The sequence below is a fragment of the Cyanistes caeruleus genome, chromosome 3, assembly GCF_971803275.1.
Source record: "Cyanistes caeruleus chromosome 3, bCyaCae1.hap1.1, whole genome shotgun sequence".
NCBI classification, from domain to species: Eukaryota; Metazoa; Chordata; class Aves; order Passeriformes; family Paridae; genus Cyanistes; species Cyanistes caeruleus.
Window position 1 is genome coordinate 33693604 of NC_141703.1, and position 9294 is coordinate 33702897.

Below are 9294 nucleotides of genomic sequence, written 5' to 3' on the forward strand. Positions count from 1 at the left end.
CTCTTGCCTGTTTTGGCTACTTACAGCATAGGAGGCTAGTCTGAGGCAGACTCAAGACAGCATGTATACTCCTTGTCCACCTCAGGATGATTTATCATATTCTAAAAATGATGTCCACTATCAAGGCTCGAGGTATTGATCCCTCTGTTTACTCTAGAGGGTGTTCACACAGCTGCTTTAGCCTGGTCTATAGACAGGTAATATTAAGTGGGATGAACGCCACAGAGTGCCACCATCATGATTCAGATATGAACTTCATGTGTGCAAATGTATCAGCACTGTCACATCTTCTCAGTGAAAGAAGAACTTAATGTCTCAGACCGACAGCTCGGTACTGCTGTCATACCTGCCTCTGCACACCGTGTATCACAAGTTCAGTGACAGTCAGTGACTGTCATTCTGTCAAATGGCCTGATTCCCTTTGACATGTACTGCCCTCTACCCCACTTTGGAAGAGGCAAGAAGCCATGCAGAAAATGTAAATAATATTAAAGGAGACCTTAGGGTGCCTATGTAATTGCCTGAACAGCATACGACTGGTCTTGTGTAAGAGAGAATAAAGAGTTTTGATTTTTTTCCTTGAATTCAAAGGATGCAGGATGGATCCTAGATATTGTTTTAGAGGGGTTAAAACAGCTGAATAATACCAGCATTTTTATTCATCACATGATATATGATTAGGACTATTATATATAACCTAGTTCCACAAATCCACATTTTAAGTTATATTTGGTCTTTTCAATACACATTCCAAAGTTCTTACACATTTGAGCAAGAATATGTTCTGACATCCCAGTGTTCTCAGTAATGATTTCATTGCTCCTTACTTGATGTGGCAACATTAGCGTGCTTCTGAATGTGTTTAAAGTGCAAGGATTTCCAGGTTGCCATTGCTCATGCTCAGGAGAGGCATGACACATCTGAGCTATCCCTTTTTGTCTTTTTTTTTTTTTTGTGATGACATACATGTCTGGGTACAGAAGCTATGCTACAAGGATAAATGACTATGGGATTAAACCCCCAGAAGGAAGAACAGGAATGATACTCTTCAGCATTTGGAAGGAACGCAGCCAAGGCCCAAATGCTTTTATTTTTCATCTTCATTGATCAAAAGCTACTCTGTGTAAGACGCTAAATGATATCTGACATATCTGAAATGCTGGGATAAAATAGCAATAGCAAAAAAGTCTAACCAATAATAGGTAAGGTTTTACTGCTAGTAAAGCAGGTCCTCTGCTGAGGAGAAACGTTAAAACTGCGTGAATTACACCCGAGCAACTGACAACTTTACTTAGCTATTCCATACATTAGAGGATAAATCTCCATTCTAGGAAGTTTCAATGCCATTTTAGTTATCCATTTAATCCACCTATTCATTTAGCAGGAATGGTAATTACGGGAAAATTGCTGCCAAACTATGATGTGCAATTAAAATTCAGGCTATTTTGTGTGATGCAAAATCTCCCTTTTTTACTATCATCTTACAAATCCTCTGATAGAAAGTTTGTGCCTTTTTGAAACAGAGCTTGTAATAATAAGCCATCTGGCTTACTTAAACATGAAAGATTAAAATGATATACAGTATGAAGGCTTCCTATTCAATTGCTAATGTCCAAGAACTCAACTCCAGTGGTGAAAGCTGTCATTTGGGGGGAAGAGGTAATTAAAATATTTCCTTGTAGAGATGGGTCCTAGAGTAGGGAACTGGCACATCCAACAAGCAAAACTAATTTTCCAAAAGAAAGCAATGCTGGCCAAATGTCTTGCAAGATAATCTTCTGTATCCTTAGTTCACTCACAACTGCTTGAGTGGGACTGAAAGGTGGGTTGATGACTGGTGGCACAAAAGCAACCAAACCTTGCTTTATTTACCATGCTAAGCCAGCAGTGCTTCATAACACGGGCTTAACTGAGGCTGACAACAATGAGAGAAAACACATTGTGATTAAGTGGCGACCCACTCTTCTTAAAGAGAGGGAGACAAAGGTTGCAAACATTTCTGACAAACTGCAATGCAGAAACTGAAAATATGGATTCTGAGAAGTGACATGCAGAAAGGCACTTTTCAGAGATGAGCTTTTGAAACAAATGCATTTAGTAGCCCTTACTATTTTATAATTGGCAAGAGGCTAATTTGGGGCACGGTGCTTGGGCTTGTGCAGCATACAGGCCATCTGATAAAATGGGATAATTGTCAACTGGCTGCAGAAGAAAAACAAGGTACACCTCAGCTGTGACGGTGGCATGTTCTGTTGCTTTCAGCTTCCCTCTGCCTTCCACCTCTGACTGAAGAAATTTCCAAATGGGAGGCAACTGAAAATTCTGTTGATCAGATGAAGAACCCACCCTAGGCTCTCAGCCTTAAGTGGAAGCAGAGGTGAGTATGAATCGTTCCCAGACAGTCGTCCATATGGTCTGGAATGCTTGTAGGAAGCGCTGTACCTTTGACCTACAAAACAAAGCCTAAATGTTATTACAAGTAGACTGTAACCCTCCCAGATGAAGAGATCATGTCTGATTCCTTATAGGAAAAAGAATTTAATACAGAATGTAAAGCTCTCTAAATAATTTTGAGTTTAATGTATCATAGCAGGGATCTTCTCTGCTGAGTTTTATGGGTCTGCTCTACAAGTCTGGAGAAACATAAACTTCCTGATTTTTTATTCTACTGACACTGTTGCTCCTACAGGGGCCTACTTAATTACCACTGAACTATATTATCTCTGTCTGCATCAGACTTTTTCAAAAGGGAGATGTTTTAAAGTGTTGTGTGCAGGTACAGTACTCTATAAATAAAGAAAGAGTGCTAAAATGAGAACCCTTCCATTAAAGACACTGTCCTCATCAGCTACTTTTCAGAAGAGCCTATTTAATGAAGATTCTTCAGCTATTAATTCTACTTTCAGGCTCCATTTAGGCTGAGAGAAGGAAATAATGAATCATGACATAATGGAAGTCCCTGTAAAGCACTCAGCTTACCACACAGGAAACCAGACTTGCATGTGCGTTTGTTTTTGTTTTTAAGGCTAGTTCTAACAATAGCAGCCAATGAGAGCCTATTAACTTCATTGTGCCTTAACTTTCTGTTCATTCCTTGGCTATCTTCCAGCTTAATTCCTCTGAGTCAGCAACACATTCAAAACAGGTTAAATGAACTCTTGGATAAGAACCTCCAATAAAGGGATAATTGATCTTTCCACTGCAGCTCATCACCCCTTCCAAAAACATAAACAAAAGCACATGCAAAGGCAACATTTAAATATGCAGCCTTATTCAAGAGGTGACAGGATAGGCAAGAGAGGGGTGTGGGGATGGATGAGTTGGGGGAGGCAATGGTGTGAGAGTTAAGCAGCCAATGTAAAATGCATACTTTGGCAAAAGTGAGAAGAAAGGCTTATAGGACTACGGGAAATGAATGGACTATATTTGCTTCTCTTAAGGAGCTCTGCTTTGCCTTCAGCACAGTTTCTCATAATCTGATTTTCTGACTCTTGCCTTTTTACTCTCTGTAATTCTATCCAGTAAAGTGATAAAGATTGACGTGCCTCTTTCATGTCAGAGGAGAGGAGTTCTCCGTGTGCTTAGGACTTCAAATATCTACAGGAAAATAGATGAAATCCACTCTGTTCTTGGGCTAGATCATCACCCAGCAGGACAGAGTGAGTAGGATAGCAGCTAGATGGGTGTCTGCTGATCTCTGCATAAGGGGAGGGAGTACCCAGGGGAACAGATCATTAGCAGTAGAGTGCTGAAGACATGAAAGAAACAAACATGAGAATTTACTTTGTCTTTAACAAAATATCATGTCAATTGTAGGTCCCTTTTTTTTTGTATTTTCATGGAACAGGATTCATGGATAAACCAAAGCTCTGCGTTAAAAAAAAAAAAAAAAAATTAGACCTAGAACAAAAGTGGCCCAGTATCTGTAATGCTGTGATCCCAGTTCATTAAACTTAATTGACACCTTCTAAAACAGCACACTGATTGTCTCCTGGCCTTCTCACTGCTTTATTCTTGCATCCATAGTGCATGAAGACTTGGAGTCACTTTACCTAAGTCTGTATGTGTGCTCCAGTTTGGTAGTTTTGCTGCTTAAATAAAATTTGAGCTGTGCATTGTAATAGTGAAGTGAATCAATGAACTAAAACCAGCTTTCTTGAGGACTTCTCTACAATTGCCATGAGGAAATTGGAGATATCATAAACTTCATGTTCCTCTCTGAAATTTGGGCACTTTTAAGGGAAAGAATAAGATGTATAATGTGGGTGTATCTCTCAGCAGCAAGAGATGACAGTCCTGCTGCTCAGGTCTCTGCTGAAAAGTTACAAGGTGATGAAAACATGGAAAGAATCTGGAGAGGATGCAACAATTATGCAACAATTCCCGTGGGCTCCACCTTGCTTTGTTGTATTGTAGCAGTATCTCTTTGAGAAAGAGACCAGTGTTTGCCTAGAGCTGACACAACAGGGGCTTTGACTTGGATTCCAAGGTAGTATCAGAATAAAAGTGTGCAGTGAGTTATTCCAAGCATGTAATCCTAACTCTAGAAAACTCCTACTCTTTTTGCAGAGAATTCCTGGACAAAGAATACTAATTTTCCCTCGCAGTTTTATTTGTGAGAGATTATTTGCCTGTTGAAAGGCTGGTTGGGAAGGGACACTTTGTGTGTGTCTAATGTTTTATACCTTTTCTGTTCTAGCTGGTAGCTTTATGTATTGCTACATAGACCAAGCGACTAACCAGGCCTTGTTCCCTTCACTTCTGCATATGTCTACTCATCTCTTCAGTCTTTAGAAGGATGAGAAATTTGAGAACATCCGAAAGGGTACACACACAGAGTATACAGAACAAAATTTTCCAGGAGGTTATTGTTTACATTGGAAAATATGTGTTAAAACCCAAAAGAGTACTCTGAAGGGTATTTGCCTTTTATAGACCTCCTTTGTGAAGAGTAGTCATACGTTCTTTGATACTCCCAGTGTCTCCTACCTTGTGTATAATAAGTCATGGGGAAGGAGGTGATTAGGTCTACTGACTTAAACTTTGATGTCGCTACAGAGCCTTGTATTTCATTTGAGGAAAGTCCAGGGTATCTAGTACAGATGATAATAGTGATAATAATTTTTACACTTTTTTTGGTACCAAAACACGTCTGTTTTGGACAGCATGGCCAGAGCATCAGCAAAGGAATCCCCAGTGGAAGTGGCACAGCTCAGCATCCTGAATGTGAACCAGTGCAGAAGCATTGTAGCTCTTTCAGCAATGGCACTTGCAATTGTGGTTCACTCAGGGAGATCTGACACTACAGAGGTGTTCCCATGGCAGCTGATTTGACTGATCACTGACACATGCCATAATGAATCTGTTGGGTTAGCTGAGGGACACAGACTGATCAAAACAGCAAGGAAAGGATAGAAGGAAGCTTTTCTGAGGTGAAAAGTGGTCGAGCTGAGAACCTGTTTTACTTTTAGAGAGATCTGAGAAGAAAAAGACATACAACCTAGAGGAACAGAGTCGCTGCTGCTTAATCTGCAGGACAGAAAATAGCTCTTAACTTCAGAGTGGCCCAACAAGTAGGCAGGATACTTTGAAAGAAAGGTTGCCTTAAGATGAATAAAATTCTTTATGTGGCTCAGATGAAAGGGGATTTGTCTTGATTTGATGACATAGCTTAAAAATTAGAGGGAAAACAGCACCTAAAGGCTACTCATTGACTAATTTGGTGTCCAAAGCAACACAGTATACTGCTGTGCTTCCCACCCTTCCTTTTCCTCTTTTTAGCAGTGTTCTGGATGGTATGTATGCTACCATTATATATTTGTACCCACAATAAAAACACCTAACAAACTACTGCTGTTTTTCAAACCCCTCCTTAAGCTTTCTGTCTGCTACAACCTTTCAAATCACTGAGGAGTGATCAGGCTGTCCTAATAGTAATTTTGATGCTGATCTTCATTCTACAAGATGAACTTACTTTGTCCCCTCATTTTGTTTCCTCATGTCTCCATGGTCTCTTCATTCTATCTCTTTCATCTTTATTTACTACATCCAACAGCTGCAAACTGTGTGACAATGAATGCCCCTAATTCTAACAGCTATTGCAATTCAAAACTAGTGAAAAGCTATTAATAGCTAATTCAGTGGACTTTCTGCTCAGGGTAAAGGAGTGGGTCCAAATTGTGCTACCAGTTACAACTGAGTAGCCCCAACAAGGTCAGCATCTGCTCCATATCAACATTAAACCTCTAGGAGACTTTATGATATGCTGCAGGCACAAATACAGACAGGATGCTGATGATGTGTGTTGCTCTCGATTTGAAACAGACACTGACTCCAGTTATCATGGAAACTGAAAGATGTGGTTGAAGAGAAGCTGGTTCAAATGGATCTCAGAGAAAACAGTTATGCCCTCCAGCAATGAGGAGCATTTTAAAGCAAATTCCTGGGAGAGCCTTTCAGTTGATAGGATCCTTCTAGCAGGTGTGGAGGAGTGCAAAGATGTGATTGCTTGACTTTGTTTGGCAGCGTCACATTAATGAAAGAAATGTGCTCATCTATTATCTTGAACCAAATACACAAACTCTCATTCTTGAAGAAAAGGACCAGAGTGCTCCCATGCACATCTTCTGAAGCTAGTTTACAGAAAAGCTTTGTAGCCAGGAGGGCCAGGACTATCCTAGGGTGCAACTGAAGAGTGTGGCCAGCAGGCTGAGGGAGGTGATCGCCCACCTCTACTTGGCCCTAGTGAGGTCCCATCTGAAGTGCTGAGGCCAGTTCTGCACTCCTCAGTACAAGAAAGACATTAAGCTTCTAGAGAGGGTCCAGAGGGTGAAAAAGATGATTAGGGGACTGGAGCATGTCTCTTATGAGGACAGCCTGCAGGAGCTGGGCCAGTTTAGTCTGGAGAAGACTGAGAGGGGACCTCACTAATGCATATGTCTCAAGGGTGGGTGGGTGGCCAAGACTATGATTGATGCCAGACTGTCTTCACTGGTGCCCAGCCACAGCACAAGGAGCAATGGCTGCAGACTACACTGCAAAAATTTAAATGTCAGCATGAGGAAAAACTTCTTTACATTTGAGGGTGGCAGAGCACTGGAACAGGCTGCCCAAGGAGGCTGTGGAGTCTCCCTCTCTGGAGACATTTAGAACCCACCTGGACATGTTCCTGTGTCACCTGCTGCAGGTGACCCTGCCTTGGCAGGGGAGTTGAACCAGATGATCTCCAGAGGTCCCCTCATCCCCTAACACTTCTGTGATTCTAGTCTGGAACTCAAAGATATGATGAAATTGTAGCTGACTTCAATCACAGCAGTACACTTCATAGCATTTGTAGATTACTACAGTTTGCGAAGTATTAGACCCTCACTACAACAAGAAGAATTTTTGTCCTCCTTTGGGTTTTACAAACCCTTGATGTAAGTAGAAGGCACTGCTGCAGTAATAGGTCATGCAACAGCACTAAGGCTTGCAGTGCTAGGACTCCCGTTTTCCTTTCCTCCGTAATAGCATCCCTATAAAATTTTAGAATCTACCCTGCAAGAAGTCTGGGACTGGGAGAGGGATTCCATCCACTGCTCTGCCAGACTTCCACTGCTCTGGGGATCCAAAAGGAAATCTGCATTTTCCCACCTCTTAGGTTTAAACCTGAGCTTTAGCTTGTGCTTTTGTCTCTACCAAGGCTCAAGGCATCAGGCTTTTCCCAGTTAACAAAAAAGAAAATTTAAAAAGTAAAATTTACAATGAGTTGCAGCAACAAAAAGAGCCTAAATAGCAGATCTTCATATTAAATGTCTTTCGGACAAGTTACTTTTCCTTCGGCAGCCATCCCATATACATGGAGGTTTTCTGTTAAATCATTCTTCCTTCCTATCTTGTCTTATCACCACAATGACTTCTGTCACCATGTGAAGCAGTTATTTTCTGAGGCAGGATTATGATGAGCCCAGAGGGCCCCTTAGAATGTGGCCATTTTAGCGGTGTGGGAAGTTCAAACCCAGAGGTTGCTTTTTGCGCTATTGGTAAATACGCTGCATGCATGATGTGATGCCATTTCATGCAGAAAAGTGTAACCCACTGTCCTTGTGTTTTATGGCATCACTTGCTTCTGCTTTGTATTTATTTTGTTATTAATGCTGGCTGCTTTCCAATAGCTTCTGGCCACAATGACTGCTGCAATCTTTTGTCAGCTAAATCAGACACAATCTGCAGACAGAAACATATTATCGTGTACATCATTTTCAAATAAAGCAATGCACATGCAACACACTGTTGTTTTATCTGGAGGTGTACTGAATTAAATCGAGAATGCTGTTGAGCCCATCTAAAAGAATAGCTGTAAAAAATTGTAATAAGATGATATATCATCTGTGTTCCAAATAGAATAAATATAGGAAACTAAGACTTTAAATGGATAGTCTCTAAAGGAAGTCAAGTAATTAAACATGATTCCCCATTCCTTGCCCCAAAGGATAATTTAGGGAAAATGTAAGATTAGAAGGTCAAAATAATAGACAAGTACCTATCCTTTTCAATGACAAAATGTAGACTATGTAAAACAACAGAAGTCTTATGGTCTGTGAGAAACCTCAGTGATTTGGGAACTGATGATACTTTTATTAGTCAATGAGAATTTTTTCTTTGGTTATCATGGAACTGATGCTGTGTCTCCATTGTTTCAACAACCTTTTCTCTGGCATTGAATGCAATGTCCCTGCCCTTATATCCATTCAGAAATCTGCTAGACAGATGATAATTTTCCTAGTCCATGGCTTTGATTTCCTTCTCTCCACAGACCCTCTCTGCTCTTTTGCCTAGAACTTAAGCTACATGTCCTCATTTCCTATACCTACCAAGGCCTGTCACTGCCCATCCTATCATCACAGGCTTGACTTCTGACAAATAGAAAGATGCTTGGGGTAAACAACAAAGATATTTTTTTCAAAACCTAAACCTCAAGGAAACTTCAACTATATGTTTCTAGGAAAGTTTTCTGAAGGCCAGTGGATTGGATCTCCTGAGTTCTGAACACCACTGGAAAAGGTAATTTGATCTCCTGAAATTCCTGTCCTTTCTGACAGCAGGCAGCTCTAAGTATTTATTTTAGAACTTTTCCAATCCAAGTATGGTGTTGATTCACAAGCAGTGAGAGGTCAATGGCTCATGCACACTTTGCTAAGACCCACAGCAGTCAGACACGCCTGCTGGGTGGCCTGACCCTCCTGCACCCTTGTGCCCTCCCAGACTGTCAAGGGAGTGTCTTGGCTTTGTGTGCGGAGGACACTGGCCCCTTCT

The 9294-nt window shown here is 41.0% G+C and overlaps 1 long non-coding RNA gene across 1 annotated transcript in view; it reads left to right on the top strand.

Moving 5' to 3' along the window:
• Positions 1–9042, top strand: part of LOC111945820 (uncharacterized) — a 128849-nt gene extending 119807 nt beyond the window's left edge. The window contains exons 5-6 of the long non-coding RNA XR_015284397.1: positions 2263–2377; positions 8984–9042. This is a non-coding gene — a long non-coding RNA (uncharacterized LOC111945820). The remainder of the gene's footprint in view (positions 1–2262; positions 2378–8983) is intronic.
• The last annotated feature ends 252 nt before the right edge of the window (positions 9043–9294 follow it).